We start from the raw sequence: 11420 nt of genomic DNA on the forward strand, positions 1-11420 counted from the left end.
GGTTTAAATAGAGGTAGGTGGAAGAGGTAGAGCAGGTAGAGCAAGCTGGGGAGGTAGGCTTGCAGTAGGCTGGCAACCCCCATACACCACCCCTGAGCCATACAGAATTTACTGACTTTGGAATAAAAATTTGGTTACTTTACCATGATACATAGCCAGATGTGACCACTTCCAGGGCACAGGAATACAGGACCTATCCTTAGGACTGAAAACTGTTATTCAGAACCACTTTATTAATAAACCCAGAACACCCAGGAAGGGTCAATGGTCTTTTTACTCCTATTCAAAATTTGGGTTCTATTTCACAGGAGAAAGAAGCAGAAAACAGAGTGTGAGAGCACAAATTAACTTTCACTTACCCCACCTTGCAGCAAAGGTTACTTTCCTCAATTTCCATTTCAGAAGGCACCCACAGGACCAACTGACCAACTTACTGCCTCGTTGTGACCCTGAGATTCTGTGGCTGATTTAACAAAATGGAAATGATGTGTCTGTGTGCAGCAGATCAATAGCAGAACCGAGAGCCCAGACCACTGCCTCCCAATCCCAGAAAAAAAACCCCACTGGCATTCTCACTGGCTTTTCCTCCTTCATGTTCTTGCAGAGTTGAAAAGTCCTTACACTGATTCACATCCGTCTGTATTTAGGTATTATTTTGCCAGTGACATCTATTTGTGTTCCAAACCACAATGTTTTGCACTGATGTTGCATCTGGATTTTTTTATATAATGAATCAAAATCCACCCTTGTACCTCTACCAGGTAACACTGACTGGAAAGCAAACCTGGTATTTTGATATGCTTGATGTGTTTTTATAAAGCCCACACAGATATACATGGTAAATGACAAAGAGAAACTATTTTCCCCCTGTTTTCTGCCAGGTAAGCAAGGCTCCCCTCTTCCTTAGTAAACAAGTTGTTTTATAATCAGTATGGGAAATGCATATATGAGTTTTATAGCTTTGATGATTTACTTCCAAATCTTTTGTTATTACATTAAAGTATTCACTGAAAGATAGAATGGTTAATATTTGTGTTTGATAGGCTTGCTTTGTCTAAATTAAAGAACAGTTTGTTGATTGCAATTTCAAACAAGTGAAACTTCACACTCTTGCAAATACATCTCCAGTTGTTACAAAAATATGTGTGTTTCACACACTATACACAAAATAACCAGACATTCTGTAGCAAAAAAATCAGACAGGTCACAACTGAGAGCACAGTCCAAAGTAAGACTGAATTACTCATATAGTTAAATACACTTACCAATTACATTTAAACTTACTGAATCCACATGTGCACGAGCCATTCTTGAAATTAGAGTAATTTTAGAAGTATTCTAAATGAAGTTGCTTTAAGGGGGCAAGGCAAGTCACTGCCAGCTGGAAATAGTAGCCAGAACTGCATTCCACTGGGTAGAAATCCAAAAGCAGCAGATCCTACAGGGCAGATCCTACCCTCTGCTGTCCAGAAGAAAAGGTCTACCTCATGCCCTTGTCTTGTCACAACACCCTACACAGAAGATCTATCTCCTGGCAGATGTCGAAAGAAATTTCATCCCCGTCCTCAGGCTCTGACCCTACAATGAACTTTCCTTACCTGTATCAAGTCCTCCATCACCGGATGCTGGCTGGGAATGAGATTTTAATGAGGTCTGAGCCCCTCTGTATGACAAACTGTCTTTCAAACTGTTACATGATAAATGTCATTGTCAGTGCTCTGGATTACATTCCTTAAATTACATGACAAAACCAGGCAGCATGGAAGGAAGATGGTCATATCTGTCAATATGTGTGTACAATTGATTCAATCCTACTGCTTTTTAAAATTTTTTATTCTGATGGGAAGGACAGGAACCTGAAACTATAAACATTTGTTTGTCTTGCATGACTATGAATATGGGGAATAAAAAACAAGAGATATCAGAACCAATTCATATTTGGGTGGCTGGATAATATACATAAAAAGGCTCTATTTTAAATCTTTTCATTTCATGGATGACATCCATTGTTTAGACTGTAATTAGGAGCACCTCCTGCTCCCTTGACTATTCACTGACCAACATTTGCTGTGGTTGCATTCACATTCATTTTCTACTCCCTCTCTATGGATACTTCTGGCAAGTGAATTTCCTGGAAAGGATATTATGGAAGCAGAAAGTTTTAATTTAACATCAGAGAAACACAGACAGAAAGTGTATTTTAAACTCATAAACACTAACTATGCATAGCAGAAACTTGCTTTAAAGAGCTACTCTCATTATACTCTGGACTCAGTAAAGTGCTGAGGAACATACCTGTAAGCATTTTATGAAGTCCCTTTGAGTTCTCTGTTTTAATATTTTCCTGAACTGGAACCTCCATCTGGGGAGAGAAACAATACCTTGCTGTAAGTGATGTTCCTAATAAAAATGAATCAGCACAGCTTGCATTGTGATTACCAATTACTTGCAATCAACTGCTTAGAAAAACTCATGGATCAGGAAAATGCTTAGAAGTATTCATTAAAAATATTTGTGAACAATTTCAGGTTTATACCAGAAAGAATATCTATAAATAAGTTCAATTGAATATAGGAAATAAAACGTAAAATTGTTGCCAAATCAGCCATGAGGTGAGAATTCAGGTACTTTATTAGTTTCTATTCCATCAGTGATTTATTTAGCTCTTATTTTAAGGCTATACAAGCTGAGAGTTCACCTTGCTGTTTGAATCTCTAACACTGCAATTAATACCACTGGCTAGTTTTGGAATATGTTACAATAAAATGTTTTATTTGAATGCATCTATATTCACCATCAAAAAACTTCATTAAGTCTCAGTTACAACTGCTACTCAGAATTGAAGCTAGGCAGAATGTATCATAAATACCGAAGGAAAAATTAAGCCTATAAAAAGCATGGCAAGTAATAGAAAGGGAAGCAAGATAAATATTCAAAGCCATTTCCATTTCATGCACACTTCTGAATAACTATGAGAGTGGAAAGTACCAAAAATGCTAAAACAGCCATTAAAAAATAACTCTGACCCTTAAATCTGGCCCTCAATCAAACTGAAAGAACATGCTTACTCAGCATCTTTGTTATGAGAGGATATTTAAAAGGTTCAAAGACAGAAACATTCAAGTTACAGTGAAAGATGAGAAGCTTTGCAAACCTAATTCTCATTTGGGTCCTAAAAATCTTCCCCTGTTTCTTGAGAAGCTGGATAAAAGATTAAGCACAAAATTAAAAGTTAAATTGCCCAGTTCTTCCAGACACTTCTTTTTCAAAAAGTGCTTTTGAAGAAATTAAAGCTTGTAAGGGAAAATTTCCTATTTCGTAAGAATTGTTTCAATTCTTTCAATGAAGGATAAGAGGAAATGGAACATCTTCATGGGCTTTCTAAAGTCTGAAAAATAGGGGCTTTTTCTTTCATGGAAAATGAAAAGAATCACTCTGCTCAGGGATACTGGATGATCTATTAAAAACACTGTCTAAACAAACAGCTGCTAGAAGTGTGTTTAGTTCAGTGGTCTTTCCATGTGAAAGTCACCCCATCGGCTAAACTGGCAACCTGGGCTTCCCATCTGCTGTTGCTGATTGAGCAACACTTGTGAAACCACCTCACTTACTTCCAGATGTGAAAATTTTAGCTGACCTTAAGGGCATTTCTCCTTTCTCTCAAAGTTACTAACAGATCAGCCCACCACCTATTCTCCATAGATGGACAGAGAGGAATAATTTGGTAAATGTAGGTGTGGGAGCTGTGTCACTGATTTGGGAAGGATTTATCCAGTGGATACATTTGAGGGGCTATGTTCAGTCACAGAGTAGAGGTGAGCAGAGAGATCAACAAAAAGGTTTTATTGCTGACTCAATCTTGCAATTGTCTGCTAAATGGAGCAGGCCATAGCACATTACTGTTTCTTGTCATACCAAAACCACGGTCAAATTCAAGGCATATTTTACCATGAAAGTAAAAAAAAATCTTTCGCTGCTGCTCCTAGTGACTTCCTAATTGTTGTCTTACAGTTTTTGGCACTATTTATTCTTCTATTATTTCTTTCCTAAGAGCAAAATATAATTTGTATTAAGTAGGTGACAAAAATGTTAACTTCTTTTAAGGAGGAGAATGAAATTAGGAAGAAGGCGAATTGGATAATGGCTGTATTATCCATGGGAACGCATACCTAATTTATGTAGTGCTGCTAGTATGCCACCTAAATTTGCTGTAACTCCAATAAAGCCCATTTCAGTAATGAAAAGAAATGCTCTACTGTGTCTGGTTATTAATTTCATGGTGTGTTTTACATTTCAGAAAGTAAAACCATATTCCTAACTGGTATGATCGTTTTATAACAATTACTAGCAAAACTTTCCAAGGTGCAAAAGTCTTCCCAAACAATATTATTTCTGGATCCTATGATCAGATTTCTAAGTACTGGACAGAAGCCTTGGACAAAAATATCACAGATAAATTAAATCTGCATGAGAGTATTTAGCTGTCTGTCTGGAGGAGATGGAATTTTTAGCCATGTTAACTAACCCCCAAGACACAGAACTTTCTGCAAAAAATCAAGTCTGTAAGTGTCCCTATAATGGAAATCCATAAAATCAGATAACAACTTTAAAAAACTTGGACATCTGAAACCCTTTTAAAATACAGAATAAGTAAAAAATCACTTCAAGTTTTTCTAACAGGATTTTAAATGAGGTTAAACAATCTCAGTTCAAGATAATACCAAATCAAATACCACTCATACTTGGAACCAGTTCTGGATAAGGGATAACCTGTGTGGTTTTGAAAGACAGTATAAGGAGAGTAAAAAACCATTAAATTATATATAAAACTAATGTTTGTTTCTGCATTTTAACCAGCTGAAAGAAGGCAACTCCCACACTTACCACCACGATGAAGTGGCATAAGACTGCAAGATGGGGTCCAATCTCATCAAGGACACGGACTGAAAAAAGAACTGCAGATGGAGTGATAAGGAAATCTACAAGCAACTCTCCATGAAACTAAAGGCTCCAACCATGTAGGAACTCAAGCAGCTGTTATTTGTATTAGTAGTATTGTCACACTCCAGTGTTTGCAACTCTATTTTCAATCCATTAATCCTTTGCTAAGTCTTACACAATTATTTATTTTACTTTCTCAGCTTCTTATCCCTAGAACTACCTTTAGCAGGCATTTCTCCTCTTCCTAGCTACCAACAGATAAAGTAAATCTATTGAGAACAGTTAACCATAACATTTTGGAAAGCTTGAAACTTTCTCCACCGAATATATCACAGCACTAAATGTTACATCCAGCAAGCAGGGGACAACAGAAGCTAAAGATAGGATTGATGCAGTGAGAGCTAGTTATGCAAAGAGTTGGGATCTTAGCACCTGCATGTCTTGTCTGTTTGCCTCTGCTTAGACAGCCCAAGTCTTTCCAAGGGGAGCACAGGAAAGGGAGGTGATTTGAGGGTCAGTGCTGACACACTGCTTGCCCTTGCATTCCTCAGGGAAATGAAATCATCAAAACTAGAGGGGCATAGGTATATATATATTCCTCATTGCTTAAGACTTGATACTCCTGGGTCAGTACTTTTCACTGGTGGTAGAATAATTTCCAGACACTGAAATTTTTAAGCAGCAAGTAAGAGCAACTTTCTTTGAGTTTTGGTGGCTCAGAAGATGACCTTGGTGCTTCAGATTTTGTTATCAAAAAGAAATTAGGCAGGCCAAGGAAGGGAAAAAATACTCAAACATACCTGATAGTATTAGAAGACTGTACAGATCCACATCTATATATGGAAACTGGGGAGCCAAGAGGGCAAAAATGATATATGCCGTATTTTTTCTAGATCTTCTAGTGCATAGAAAGGCTCAAGTTGTCAGGTCAGCTTTCAGTCATACCCACTGTCCTCAGAAAAGTGTGTCCTCACAAAAGGCACAGATATGTTTTTGGCTTTTTGATTAAGATCCCTTTCCTTTACCTCAAGCCCTCTCTGTCATAAATCATTTAGCTTAATTTTTCCTCTTGTCCCCTTCAATTAATGCTTGTGTATGCATGCAATGCTCTTATTACTTAGGTAGGGAATTATGAAAAAGGAGCTTTTAAAAATCAGAGCCAGTGTTCTCAGGCATAATCTTCCACTGGTCAGGTCCCACAGCCTTCAGTCTGTTTTTATTGGAGCAAGGGCCACCTCCAAATTATTGCAGTTTGGCTGGGCCTAGAGGGGGGATTGCTCTAGCCCTCCTTTCAGACACCCAAATTGGCAGGCTGATACAGGCAGCAACATCAGGCGTGCCCCTCCAAAGAGGGTTTCACAGAAAAAAAAAAATCCAGCTCTTCCTCCACCATGTTCCTCACCCTGCCCACACAGTGCTGCCCAGTAGGTCAGGAAATACAGCACCTGGTAATAGACCATGGGCTTTGTATCGAGGTTGCCACGCCCCAGGACAGAGGCATCTCTGGCTTGGCTTTTTTGGAATCAATATTCACTTTTTTATCCAGAGGGGCTTGACAGAATAATAATTTTTATGAAAATTAGAGGACAGCAGAGCCAGCTAAGAGGAGGATGGGATGACAAATACAGATACAGCCCATCAAGAGTCTGCTCATCTCAGAACAAGGTCACATGCACAGATCTCCCAGTTTCTGAGAAGCTGGGACACAGCAGCTAAGAGGGACAATCACAGCCAATACATGAGAATAAGACCAAAAATAACTGAAATTTTAATGCCTGGTGCCACAACCATGTGCCAAGAATCTAAACCCCACTCTTTGTTCACCTAACATATTTAACCTCTGCTGCCCTTCTACGAGGCTCCAGGCCTGCCAGCAGCATAGCAATGACTGAGACTGCTTCCGTCATCAGCTCTGGGCTAAGTCACTGTTAGCAAAAGTGCCACAGCGGGACAGATGAGAATACAAGCTGAAAAATGTAGAAATGTAGTGCTGCAGTCAAGTGGTCACTGCAATTGCAGCTGCCAGAGCAAGCAATTTTAAAACAACAGTGTCACTACCATATGGCCATCAGATGGCTTATTTTGTGTGCATAGGCATCAAAAACTGCACTGGGTACCTTAAAGAATGAATTAACAAAACTCTGCCCACACTGCCGTGCCTCCAAGCATCCCCAGTCATTCCCCAGATATTGCTAGCCAAGAGAAATGAAAGGTAGGGATGACTAAAATGTAGAGAGGAAAAAAAAATCCTAGTTATATATTAAATACTGATTAAAACTCACACTCTAGTAGTACAGGAGTGAAAGTTAAGGTCACTCAAGCTCTTAAGAAATGTGATTATCTCACATTTGTGCCAAGAAAACTTTAAACTAAGCAACACTACTTTGTGAATTATTAAAGAGAGGTCGAGAATCGTATACACATGTTCATCACAAGATGAATGGATTATAAATAGACTTTTAAGATAGCAATAAAATCATTCATTATACTTTTAAAATGAAAAGATGGAGTGAAAAAAGCAACCAATGTAATAATTGCTATGAATATCCACAGCTGGCAAGCAGCTGGATTTCAAATGGGCTTTCTTTCCCAAATGCCAAGAGCACTTAATTCATTGCTGTGACTGCCTTTGTGAATTATAACTTCTGCAAACACTGTCTATTAGGGTGATATACACAGCCCCTGCACATTCTGTGTGCAGCACACTTTATTAATCTGTAGAATAGCAAAACAGAGGGGATGGCTATGACCTACATCATCAGAGCCATCTCTACAAGCACAACACTGACAAAACATTTCATCAAAGATAAGCCCACTTCTGGAACTGTTCTTCTGGAAACAGAAGTTGTTTGAAGCAAAAGGTGACCTCTAGTAAAATTAAAACCTCACACCCATGTGTTGGGAAAAAATACCTCATTCGTGAAGCCTGTGATTCTTCTGCATACAAGAGTCATGCACACAAACCCAAATTCCCACTTGACCAAAGAGAACAGGATTAACTCAAACCAGCAAAGCCTCAATGATTTACAGTGGTGTTTTCTCTCCTTGCATTAAATGGCTTTCTACACTTACTGCTGTAAGTATTAATCAGCGTCTGTAAATGTGAGCGGTACCCAAGATATATCATCTTCCTTCCTGAATAGCAGGAAATAAGCTCCATGTATCTGCTGGCAAAGGTCAATGTTGCAGCAGCAGGTACAATATCCCCAGGAGCCAAGTTCCACTGAGTGTTCTGGATAAGCAACAGAACAGATTGCTTTGGGCATCTCCAGACCTAAGGGGTCTTCAGAGTCATCTGCCACAAATAACATCACAATAGTGCTGCTGTGGCTGCAGTGCTCTAAGAGTACGGGGGCATGATAAAGTTTGCAATTACAGATTTCAAGATCTATTTTCCAATAAAGCTCCCCTATTCTTTCTCTGCTGTGAAGGATAATAGGTTTAGCTGGCCTTGCACTGCATCAGTGCAAAGATTAGAGGAGCTCTTGCCGTTCCTTCCAGTCCTAATTTCTGTGGATCTTTGAAACCACAGCACAGAATATACAGCCTTAACGTTCCAAGATGAGCAGTGTTTAATAAGGCGTAGGATTCAGAGGTTCTAAGGAAAAAGCAGCACAGATCAAAGAATTTCACCCTACTGCTACACAAAGTCCCTGTGGGCTGATGCAGGAAAGTTACCGTGGCTGCTGAGACGATAACTGAAGTGCAGGGCAGGCACAGGCTGTGCCTGTATTATTTCACCAGCCACAGCGGGACTTGGGCATCTGTGTTCCACTGCAAACACCAGTGAGAGCAGCAGCTGCCTTAAAAGCTCTATTTAAAAATAGAGCATGCAGACGCATTTGTAGCGTGGCAGCATAGTATGTTCAGGAAAGATGCCAAATATAAAGCTATCTTTGAGGAATAAAATGTCCCTAAAATAAAAAGGAGTAAAGTGAGTGAGGCATCTTCTGAAACCAGAGTCTGAGTTCACATTTATTCAAGACACCAAAAAAAATCCTTTTGTTTTTATTTCTACAAGCTGTCCTAAACCAAATAATTTGGGGCTTCTCAGAGGTGTCTTCTAACTAGTATAACAGTCCACCTGGCTAAATAATATTAACTTATCATCACTATACTCAAATGGCAATTTTTGACTCAAACCTACCGAGTGAAATTACTATCATTTCAATAAAGAATTCCATCCCTGCAGGTATTGAGCACACAGAGATACACTCAGATAGAAGCAGACAGTGTACTCTTCATTGCAGAGACAGAAGAGCCTTGTAGCATTGCCTGTTACTGCCTGTGGTACTTACATATTCATTAGCACTGTACTAGGGCACCCTGTGGTCTTCTGCTTTTTCCTTGCAGGACTCACATCCCCACGCTGGGGATTGACAACACAGGCAGCTGACTTGCTCACAATCACATGAGAGCACTGTCTGAGCATGAAGCTAAACCTGCATCTCCAAACTACAGACAAGCCTGCTAATGCTGGCTAGCTTCCTTCCTTGATTACATGGCTGTGTAAAACTTTGACACTGAGCTGGTGTGGTGATGGGAATTTCTGCAGTGTTTACATAAACCTTGGGCTTTAACAGTTTCCCTGTCTGGCCATCAATCCATTCTCCTGGATAAGAAATAGTTTAATATCTGTTCTGCGGCAGAGATAAAAGCTCTCAAATAATCAGAATGGAAATGTTTCTGTGAGCATAAGCACTACTCTGAGAAGAAGGAAACACCTTCTGTAGAATGCAAGCCTCAAAGGCTGAGCATTGAAAGTAAAAGAGGAAAGACAAGTGAATTTAAATTTATTTGGCATCTCAGAGCTAAGGGAAAGAGGCAACAGGTTCCCAGACAGCCTCTCCCATTGGAGGCCAGTTGGAAAGCACTAACACCACACTGTTATAGTAATTTCTGGATGTATTGCTGTCCCTCAAGGTTAACTTGGATATGGCTCACTCTCTTCTCAAGCCACCTTCCCCAGAAGGTACTCTCAGTCTCACGAGATTCAGACTTCTTGAGTCAGAGGTGCATATACCAGCCCCATAAATTCCTCCAGTTTCCTTTAAAATCACATAAACTTTCAGCATTTTGGTTGAGACAAGAGTCCCATGGGAACCTGGGTAAAATAGTCCATATGATATATGAGAATCATGGCAAGGGGAGGGAGTTTTATTTTTATGTAACCTAATTTATAGCCTCTATGTTGCAAACAAAGCCTTAAAGATGTTACTACAAAGCCAAATTCATGAGCTTTAAAAGAACTCATACCTTCTCTATGGTAAAATAGTATCCTTAGCTGATTTTTATTACTTTTCTTTATTTTTTTTTTTTAGTTTTAGCCCCAAAGTACTCCAACTTTCCAGTTTCTATCATGATACCAGGATAACAGAAAGCCTTGGTTCCCAATACTGCTTCTTAATTCTGCTCAACCAGGTTTATACCTTGTGGTATGTGGTAGTAAGAATAGAGAAACCAATTCAAAGCTGAAAATATAGGATATAGCCACAGGATAGAAACAAATCAACAGAGTCCAGCAAATTGCATTTCTACTGTCAGAATTTTCTTCTATCTTAACTTTATTTGGAAATCTTACTGAAACCTAGGTATGAAAACCAGTCTGAAACTCTCTAAGACAGATCTGTATTTCATAATAACTTTTTTCCCATTAGTCACTAAATTCTTTATAATCACATAATTATTACTGCATTCCTTTTTTTTTTTTTTAGCCTCAAAAGATGACCTTAAAAGTGACAAAAACACCAGCTCCAGCACTTAAATGAAACAAATTTAGGTATTTTCTCTTAATGAATTCAGCACCAAAACAGTTCCCTCTGCTTACATACTACATGTCAACAAACAGAGAACTAGAAGAAAAACACATATATTTTTATGCCCCTTTTATATCCTTTCCACAACTGAATTTCTTAGAGGCTAGGAAATCTAGGAGCCAAGCAAATCAATGTTATGACACAGACCTTTCAACAAAAGACAGTTTGAACTTACCCTTCAGGCTCAGACACATTTTTTCATTTCCCCACTGAAGAAAAGTCAAGACTGACCATTCCTATGTTTGAAAAGACAGACTGTGATCTTCTGATGTACTTTAAGCTGACAGTGCCCATGCATGCAGCAAGGTGTGAGGTACAGGTAAGCAGCTGAGACAGCTGTCTGGTTGCTTACTTGGGTTTGGGTTTTCTTGTAAAGATAAAAAATGCTCTATAAGCACAGTTTTAGTCTCAGGGTCTTGCAACAGCAGCAGCCCAAGCTAGGTTGTTTTTTGCTTGTTTGTTTCTTTAATGAAAACAAGCTCATTAGAACAGCTGATGAAAATTAGCATCATGGCAAGTTCACAGTGGAAAGTGCAAGTCGGTAAAGCAAATTCAGCCTGACAAGGGAATCAACAAATGATACAGGGAAAGGTATTTTCTCAGCTACAAGAAGAAATGCAATGGAGCATTGTTTGCAATTGAAATGCAATGCTGTTTGGAGCA

At 39.0% G+C, this 11420-nt stretch overlaps 1 long non-coding RNA gene across 1 annotated transcript; it reads right to left on the reverse strand.

The window, feature by feature from the left end:
* Positions 1-2036: 2036 nt before the first annotated feature.
* LOC148184186 (uncharacterized) lies at positions 2037-11186 on the reverse strand. Its single transcript, XR_015772634.1, has 4 exons — positions 11110-11186; positions 10933-10993; positions 2296-2362; positions 2037-2131 (listed from the first exon to the last, which is right to left on the reverse strand). It is a non-coding gene; the product is annotated as an uncharacterized LOC148184186 (long non-coding RNA).
* Positions 11187-11420: the final 234 nt, after the last annotated feature.

This window comes from Pseudopodoces humilis, chromosome 6 (genome assembly GCF_049639895.1).
Source record: "Pseudopodoces humilis isolate 2021_Gansu_Grassland_sample_001 chromosome 6, ASM4963989v1, whole genome shotgun sequence".
Classification (NCBI taxonomy): domain Eukaryota; kingdom Metazoa; phylum Chordata; class Aves; order Passeriformes; family Paridae; genus Pseudopodoces; species Pseudopodoces humilis.